The sequence below is a fragment of the Vicia villosa genome, linkage group LG2, assembly GCF_029867415.1.
Source record: "Vicia villosa cultivar HV-30 ecotype Madison, WI linkage group LG2, Vvil1.0, whole genome shotgun sequence".
Taxonomy (NCBI): domain Eukaryota; kingdom Viridiplantae; phylum Streptophyta; class Magnoliopsida; order Fabales; family Fabaceae; genus Vicia; species Vicia villosa.
This window is the reverse complement of record NC_081181.1, coordinates 120,565,342-120,574,833: the sequence shown is the minus strand read 5'-3', so window position 1 is coordinate 120,574,833 and position 9,492 is coordinate 120,565,342. Positions and strand designations below refer to the sequence as shown.

Sequence of the window (9,492 nt, the reverse complement as noted above, 5' to 3'; positions counted from 1 at the left end):
TAAATAGAGGTCCTTACCACATTGAAATTCACACCAAAACCTCACAATTATAGGTTTTCTCTCTTCTTTCTTGAATTGCAAGTTTCATAGTTTTCAAAGAGGTAGAAAACTCAACCTCCAAATCCTTGAAGCTATGGCCAAAGTGATGATTCTAGCAAACCATAAACACCATATGGGATGTGTTTGAATCACTCATACACCCAAAAACACCTCAAAACTCAAAATCACTACCTCACTTCCATATTTGCATATATTGAACCTTATCATGCCAAAATCCATACCAAGCTATATCTGTCCAAACTAACACTTCCAACACCTCATATATATCATATATGAACTATCCCAACACTCATCATCAATCAAAAACTTCAGAATCACCAAGCTCGATTCATACTTGAAGCAACTGCAGATCGGGTTCCACCAACTGATCCAGATGTTTTCAATCCACTCCAAGCATCCAGACACCTTCCATATGGTCCATTGAAGCTATCCAGATCATCAAACAACTTCTGTAACACCTCTATTGCAGAATTCGAATCCCAGCTTGGCCGTTTTTGAAGGTAAGTGCTATGAACTTCAAACTCATACATACATGCATCATAAATGAAAAATTGAGTTGCTATCTTGTTTCTGCACTATCACTGATCAATAGCCCTCAATCAATTTCACAATTCATCAATTATACACAATTTCAGATTGAATCATAAGATTAGGGTTCTTCGTGTTCATCAGAAAACCAATGATCTTAGAGTGAAAATAAATGCAATTAATTGGTACCATTGTGTTCCTCGTCCAAAACCGAGCAAGATAGACTATCTACTTGATCAAAACAATCCAGTTTCAAAGATTTTCAAAAATCAGTTGAAGGTGTGTTCTTGGCGCCATTTTTGTTTCAGAAATTTCAAATCCAAGTTTTAAAATATAATCAGTTTGATGCGTGTTATTAACAAGCCACAAGCGTGGCTCAGTTGGTTGTGTGTTTTGGCTGGTGAGAGAGAGGGCGTGGGTTCAAACCCTGGCAGGACCAAAAGCTTATTTTTTGCCACTTTTCTCATTCATTTTCTTAACAACTTCACTTAATTAATTAACATAGCAAATTAACTCATTTTAACTTCATTTTTTGCATACTCTTTGTTTAATATACATATTTTATGAATACCAAAAAAAATCATCAAAAAATATTTATTTGATACATTTTTAAATAGGTTTAAAATGACTTATTTTTAAGTGTTTTAAATACTTTAAAATATTATTTTTCATTTGTTTTTTTTTAACATAATCACTTGTAAATATTTTGTGATCAAACCCTAATCATTTAGGTGTTAATTAAGTGTAATCTTTGTGTTTATCTTAATTAATTTGATTTCTTTCAAATTCAAACCGTTTTAAAACAAACGATCATTCTTTTCAAAACCATAAACCATTTCTTTTTGAAACTATTGATTAAATCTTTTTAATTGATCAATTGATTCTCAAAACGATGTGGGGCCTCTCGAATATTAGAGAGTATAAGACCCACTCTTTTTTTTCCTTTTACAGTTTTTCTTTGTACAGAAAACTTTTTCAAAACAATACTTTTCAAACTGTTTTTAAAACAATAAATCTCACATCTTTTTTTCAAAACTACCCACCCTGTTTTATGAAAATAAAACAGGGGCCTCTCGAATATTAGAGAGTGTAAGTCCCATTTCTTTTCTTTTTGTACAGTTTTTCTTCCAACAGAATAAACTTCTTTCAAAACAAACTTTCAAACAGTTTTTCAAAAGCGAAACCTCGCGCTCTGTTAATAAAACAATCAACCATGTTTTGTAAATAAAACACGGGCCTCCACGTAGGTATAAGTCCCAAAGCCCTTTTGTACATACCCATTCCTGTACATGAAATTAGGTATTTCATTGTACACACACCGTTTTGTACATATCTCGATCAATCTGATTTTTAACTTTGAATAACAAATCATAAATGAAGGTTTTTCTTTAAATCTTCCCAAAAAAACCATGGGCCTCCATGTAGGTATAAGTCCCAAGCCCCTTTGTAAATACCTGTTTACATAGCTTTGAATAAACTCAAGCGGACCTTTCCCCGAGTGTGAGTCCCGAGCCCCTGTGTATACAAATGGATCATGCTTACAGGTATATTTCCTTCATAAACTCCATTATATACACACACTTTGTCATATATATATAATTGTTCATACCTGTTCATGTTTGTTAATACTTGTTCATGTTTGTTCATATATGTGATATGTGTGCTTGTTCAACTTAGTACAACACTAGGTTCCCCATAGCCTCCTATTGGGCTTCGTGCAAAGAATCTCCACTAGTTTAGGTTAGGACATAGAGTATGGTTTCCCGGTGAAATCGCTCTAAGAGCTCAGACCAACTATACCATGCCTCCCCTTGGGCTTTGTACAAACGAGTGACCCTCCCATAGCCTCCTCTTGGGCTTACAATGCAAGGACCCTGGATTGTCCCTCCCATAGCCTCCTCTTGGGCTTACAATGAAAGGACCCTCGGATAGCCTCCTCTTGGGCTTCGTACAAGGACCCACGGGCTTCTTATAAGCATCCCCAATATCCAAATCAAAAAACCCTAGGAGATTAGACATCTTTCATCTCTATGCTAGGAGTATCTCTTATATATCATCACAAACAATCAATCAATCAAACTTTTTTGCCACAAGGCTGGCTAATCAATCAAATTTCTTTTTGCCACAAGGCTGGCTAATCAATCAAACTGTTTTACCACCGTACTGGATGATTAATCAAAGTTTTTGTCACAAGGCTGACTTCATTGAAACTTTTGCCACGAGGCTGGCTGATTAATCAAAACTTTTTGTCACAAGGCTGACTTCATTGAAAGTTTTTGCCACAAGGCTGGTTAAACAACAAAAACATCTTTATCATTCTAAGCACCCTAAGTGGCATGGCCCCGGGCTTATAATGAAAAGATTTTTCAAACAAAAAACAAACAGATGTATGTGATGATATAGATTAGATACATCTAGCATTTAGACGACATTTGTCTATTTTCCTTTGCTTCCACTAGCATAAGTGGGAACTACGATTGCTCTGACTTTCTCAACATCCCTTTGAGAATACGTAGGCACAAGGTCAATCCTTGGCGAGCAAAACAAAACAAAAAAACCATTTAAACCTTAGCACCCGTAGACCCCGAGCTACAGATGCTCTGATTCCCTCTAGGGGATATGTATGCAGAGGATCGCGATGATCTTTGCGAGCATAATCAAACAAACACCTTAGGTCCCACCTATTTCACAAGAACCTCTCAAGAATGGAATAAATAAAACAAAGAAACCTATAGAGTACTATAGATACGTTGGGTGCTAATACCTTCCCTTCGTATAACCAACCCTCTTACCCAAGATCTCTCCCCCACTTTTAAGGTTATTGCAACTTTTTTCCTTTTCCTCTTTTGGAAACAATAAAAAGTTTGGTCCGTACAAAAGAAAAATCATTTTTTGAGCACTCGAGCCCAAAGAAGGCATCAGGTGTCTCATCCCAAAAAAAAAAGACAAACGATTTTTCCCCGCGACAATTAGAGATTGAGAAATCTCAATAATACCTCCAAGGATATCTAAAAAACAAAACATGTTCAAGGAATAAATAATATTACATAAAATTCAGAAATCTATCATAAAGAATACAATTAACTTACCAACCAAAACATTAGACTGAAACATTCCTTCAACTATGGCATCCAATCAAAGAAGGTTAAGGTAATAAGCAGGAATGTCAGGAAGGTCTGATTTCTTAACAGAATTTGATCCACATAAAACCAATTTGTAAGAATGATTCGTCGACTTAAAAGAGAATTCGTTTTTCGAAACTTTGAAATTCTGCATGATATAAGAACTTCCAGCTGATAGTTCGGACTTGAATTTGAAAACCAAATAAGTAGGTACAATTGCTTGAATCATATCATGCTTAAAAAAACAGAAATAATATTTGTTAGTAATAAGGCAGAACATGTAAGACAAAAACAATAGAATTTGGGAACAAAATACCACCTTTGAATCAACTAAAACGTTCTTTGTTGGAAGAACTTGTTACAGACCATATATGCTTACAACTAACTGCAATCTTCCACAAATCCTTCGATGTCCTTCACAGAATCGGTAGGGCAGGCCATGGGAATGCTTAAATAGCTGCAAGAAGAAAACAGATTTCACTTGGCAAATACCAAATCGTACAAATTAATAGAAAACAAAAATGGAGAAGAAACTTCAAACCTGTAAAAGAGAAAGTGAATACTGGTGTGCCATTGTTGGTTGTGATATATACCGTGACAATTAAAAGTTTGAAACGCATAGAAAATTGAAAGGGCACAAGTAATTTATTTCTTTGGGTAGTGGAGGAATTGATTTTTTCAAACGCATAGAAAACGTATCCATTCAATAATGAACTAAATTTTAGGGTTTAACCATTTAACGTATAGATTTGAATTTGAAGCCAAAAAATAATGAATTAGGAAGAATAAATAATCAACAAAAAATTAGAGTCTGAGTTTCAGTTCATTTATCAGAAGGCTTTTACTGGAATTTCCAAGTACTAGTACTTTTATATATTAATAATAGATTAATTGCATTGAGCAACGAAAAATTGATTTTATGTTGAAAAGTTAAAAACATGAGTTTTAATAGCTATGATAATTAAATAGTCATTTACCCGTGTATGTCTGTGGCATTAGCCTTTAACTTCATGAATTATTGACATATTTTAAACATAATTTTAAAAATATATATAAATCCACTTATATAACTTTAGGATAATAAAAATTACGTAAATGAAATTTATTTCATTTTTAACTCCTAAGAATTGTTTTGATGATATACATTAATAATAATAATAATAATAATCAATAAATATTATTTAATTTTCTAATAATGGTGATTGATATTGTAATCAATTTAAAAGGTGTAATTTTTTGTATTAAATACATAAAATATATTCCTATTTATTTGAACATTGGAACAACTATATTTATAACAATAATTATTTCATTCCTATAATTATAACAATATTCAATAAAATAAAAAATCTAATACGGCATTATCAATTTTCAGGTACTTTAGTTTTTATATATTATAATAGATAATAGATTGCATGACAGTACCCGTCAGGATACTTTTTAAATAAATTCATAAAATCACTTTTAATTATGATTCTTTTTAATTATTATTTTTATATCAATAAGTTCATATTTGTCATACCATCTTACATTTTTATTGTAGTTTAAAAGTATTCGTAATTATAGTTAATATATTAGATATATTTTAAAGAGTATCACAAATAAATAAAATATATGGATATAATTATTGTATATTATTTTTTTATATTTTATTTAATAAGATGGAATTTACTATTGAAGCGCGGTAAAGTTTATATGTACTAATTAAATTGGATAATAATTAATGAGAAAGAAATAATTTACTTTAAGTATGTCTTTCCATTTAAAAAATAATAAGTTATGATTTGATATATTTTAATGTTTAAACAAATACATACAAAAATAAAATCGTGTGTAGGTTACCATTGAAAGCTAATTTATTTTTTTAATAAATAAATTAGCTAAATAATTAATAATAATAACTAATAATAATTACTAAAATTAAGAAAGAAAGAGATTAAATTTTGAATATTATTATTTTATGTTCTAACTTGTTGGAATTTTGAAGAGCTGATGGTTAGTTTGAGAAGTTTAATGGTTAATATTATGTAATTAATCATTATGGTATAAATATATTTGGTATAATGTTAAGTTAAAGTGAAAAAAACGTAATGATGATAATATTCAAGTAATTAAATATATGATGTACAATGAAGGATTATTGGGAAACAATTATTGTAACTTCCAATACCAACTAATTAAAAGAAAGAGATACGGGTTTAAAGACCATATATTTAATATGCATATGTGTGCACCTCTCACATAAAAGGCTTCCTTATAGAAGGAAGCCTTACAGTTTGTCGCAACAAAAGCTCTTCCTACCTGATCATCAAGAATGGTGGAGCCTGAGTCGGCAGTACATGCATACAAAAACAACAATGGTAAAAACAACTTTGTTCTTGTTGTTGTCACCATTTATTTGTGTAATACCCCGACTCTCCAACAACGGTAATTATCATTAATTGGTAAAATGATAAATTAAAGGATACATTAGTCTTGTTCCATTTGGATGAGTAGTAATATACATATACCAAGTGTGACCATAAGAAGTTAGTGGATTAGTTAGAACCTAACCAAATGGCATAGTGGTAAATCTCACTTAGTTGGAGGGCAATTGAGACAATTAACATTATGCATGAGCCATAAAGACTTGTTTGGAATGAAGGAATATGTGTCCTTATTGTAGAATCATTTCTTTTGGATAATAAAGAGATTAGAGCCAAGAAGAAAAGAAGAACTCATAACTCAAGTCCCATTTTCGTATTCCATGGACAGCCTTCACTAAAAGTGCCATAACTCTCTGCTCACAACTCCGATTCAGGTGATTCTCGAAGATTTGGATTCTACACGGAATTATCTTTGATTTGGTATATTATTTGTTCTAATAGCTTGTTTATTTGTGGAGAAAAACGAGTTTGAAGTTGGAAGCTCCATGCTGTATGTGTGTCTAAGTGTGATTACGGGTTTGATGAGGATGGAGTGGAACTTTGACTATGGTGGGAGTTCAATGGCAGCAAAGAGCATGATCTTAACCTCCATTAAATCCAAGGTGAGTCCTTAGATAGTGGCTTGGGGAATTTGCATGTTAGGGTTATAATTGGGGTTAGGGATTTTGTGAGAATAATCCATGAACTTGTGATGATAAAACATGTTATATGAAACTTGTATGTTGATGTTCCTAAATGTGTTCATATGATGCTAAATCTGTTTACTTTGCTCTAATCTTTGCATGCTGATGTTTCTAATTGCATTTGTGTGATACAATTTCGTTTGGACTGTTATAAAAGTGTAAGGGATCAATTATAGGGTGTTTGGAACTGGTTTAGAGCTTTTAAAACGCAGAAAATTGATTCTGCTACAGGGTATTCGGTTACGGGTCTTTGGGTAACCGATTACTCTGTTAAAAATGCAATTTGGGACTGTTTTTAGTGCCAGTAATCGGTTACTGAGTTTGGGTAATCGGTTACCCTGGGCATAGGGGAAAAATCAGCAAACTTCGGAAATTCGTAACTTTCGGCTCGGGTATCGGAATTGCGCAAATTTTATATTGTTGGAAAGCTAGCGACGTGTACTTTCTAATAAAATTGGTCCCCAAATCAGAATGTTTGATTTAATAATAGTGGAGCCCCACTTAGTGAATCAATGAATTAGTATGAGAACTTATGCCTTTACCATTTGACCAATAATTCTCATGTTATGTGTGGCATTTATTATCTAATGCTTATTATGAATGTGATATCCATGTTTGAGATGATATGCAATTATGTGATGTGCATGAAATCTTGTTGACACCGTCGTTTTGGTTAAACGATCGGCTTTGGTTGTATTGTATGGATTAACGCTTGTTATGCGTGTGTATGCTTGAATCGAAGTAGACCAGGTACTAGGTTACGATTCAGACCGTGGGTCCTAGAGTTGTCCGTGGGACTTCCCTGATCATGGATCCTAGAGGCACATACCTGAACTACCGTTGCAGTGTGCTCGTGAGTTTCCGTGCGGGATTTTACTCACTTTCCGTTAACACACTTGCGTGCTCGGTATGATGGCGTTATGCGGCTAAGTAAGCCTACGCATAACAGGTAAACCATCTCTTATGATGCCATGTAGGCTACATCATTATGTTCCTACCCGGATGGGCTCATGCGTCGAGACGGCGTGTTGCACTTGCCGTTAACACCACGTGCGTATAGATGGTAAATGGGACGGTGTCGCCTCTTAGGCAAGGTCACCTCGCAGCCATGTAGGCTTGTGTGAACCCGTTTAACCATTCTTGCAGGGTGCTTGTGCAAGTCTCTTGACAAATAGGCATGGGTGAACCCACCGAGGGTGTGTTAGTAACCTAGTCTAGTGGTATTAACGTACTTCTGGATTCCCCATACACGGGTATGGGTCTTGGCATACGTGTTTGTTATACTATTTGTATACTTGTGATATGATGACTCCTATGGTGGACGATTCATGTGTTTTCTCCGTACTTGTACTGGATGTGAGGATAACCCCGGATCAATGGTGGATTCGGTTTGTTGATGCATGTACCCTGTAGAACCGAGTGGACCCATAGGATAGGAGGACTCACTGAGATTTAGTAATCTCACCCCAATCAACTTATATTTTTTCAGGTGCAGTTTAGTAGTGTTTGGTCAGTAGCAGGTTTGGACTGAAGACTTGGAAGTGGTGATGGCTCAGAGACCTCGTCAGATCTCATTTTTCGCTGTGCAAGATCCATTGAAGACACATGTTTTGTAATTATTATTATTATTTCATGTTGTATTCTAAATGGATCATCTTGTATCCTTAGTTTTTGTATGTACTCAATATCAATTTTAACGTTTCATGCATAATATACTAGTCAGTTATGTATGGGGTGTTACAGTTGGTATCAGAGCAGGTCATTCTCGGCCGAGCCATCAGACATCACTAGCAATTCTTTTTCCTCCTCTCAAGTGTGCGTTGCTAGCCTGATTTTACTGAAATCTCATTCAGTTGTTGAACTTGATCAACTCATCGACTGAGTGTGAGACAGTAGAATTACGGCAGAGCCGCCACGAGGACTCGTAAACCTGTAAGTGTCGTGAACCCAAGTAGCAAGGATTAGTTGGGTGGTGAATTGTATATGGAAGCTAGATTTATTGGATGACGTAAGTAGAAGGGATATTGGAGTTGTCAGACTTAAGAGGAGCGTTTGACGCAAAGATGTGGATCGAGACAACTAGAATTCCCAGGATTTTAAATGGACGAAGTGAAGCTTTCTCTAAGTCTTGGTAATAGCAAGGGAAATCCAAATAGGATTGAGTAGGAGCCTTGTAAGTGGGATCCTCCGAAGGTGTTGAGCTGAGAATTAGTAGGATTCAGTGCTGATAATGTTGCCGGTGTTAAGTATGACTGGTGAGCTGATAGGATAGAATAAACTTTGGAAGTGCAGACACAGAAGTCGGACCATTCTGATTGCGCTGGTACGGACAATAATTGGATGGGTGAAGTATTAGATTCTAAATCAGCTTGGTGTACCTAAGCGAGAGTAGTTTCCTAGTAAGGGTTGGTGGAATGTACGAGTGTGGTAGCTTACGATTGGGTAAGGCTTGAGTACCCGGTCGATAGAAGAGGATATGTATTTCTGTTCTTATCATTTTATATTTAAGTTCTAGAACTATGCTAGATGGAATATGAAATGATGTAGAAGCGTGAAATGCAGTGACCTAAGTTCTTGTTAGTTGTTGTTCGTCTGACCCCGAGTGAGGCCATAGAACTACGCTTGGCGTTGGGTGTTCAGGCGAGTAAGAACTAAGATCTATCTGGAACGTCA

The 9,492-nt window shown here is 34.8% G+C and overlaps 1 long non-coding RNA gene across 1 annotated transcript; it reads left to right on the top strand.

Moving 5' to 3' along the window:
- Window positions 1-6,211: 6,211 nt before the first annotated feature.
- LOC131646706 (uncharacterized) lies at window positions 6,212-8,423 on the top strand. The gene is made up of 3 exons (XR_009297598.1): window positions 6,212-6,510; window positions 6,595-6,738; window positions 8,309-8,423. It is a non-coding gene; the product is annotated as an uncharacterized LOC131646706 (long non-coding RNA).
- The last annotated feature ends 1,069 nt before the right edge of the window (window positions 8,424-9,492 follow it).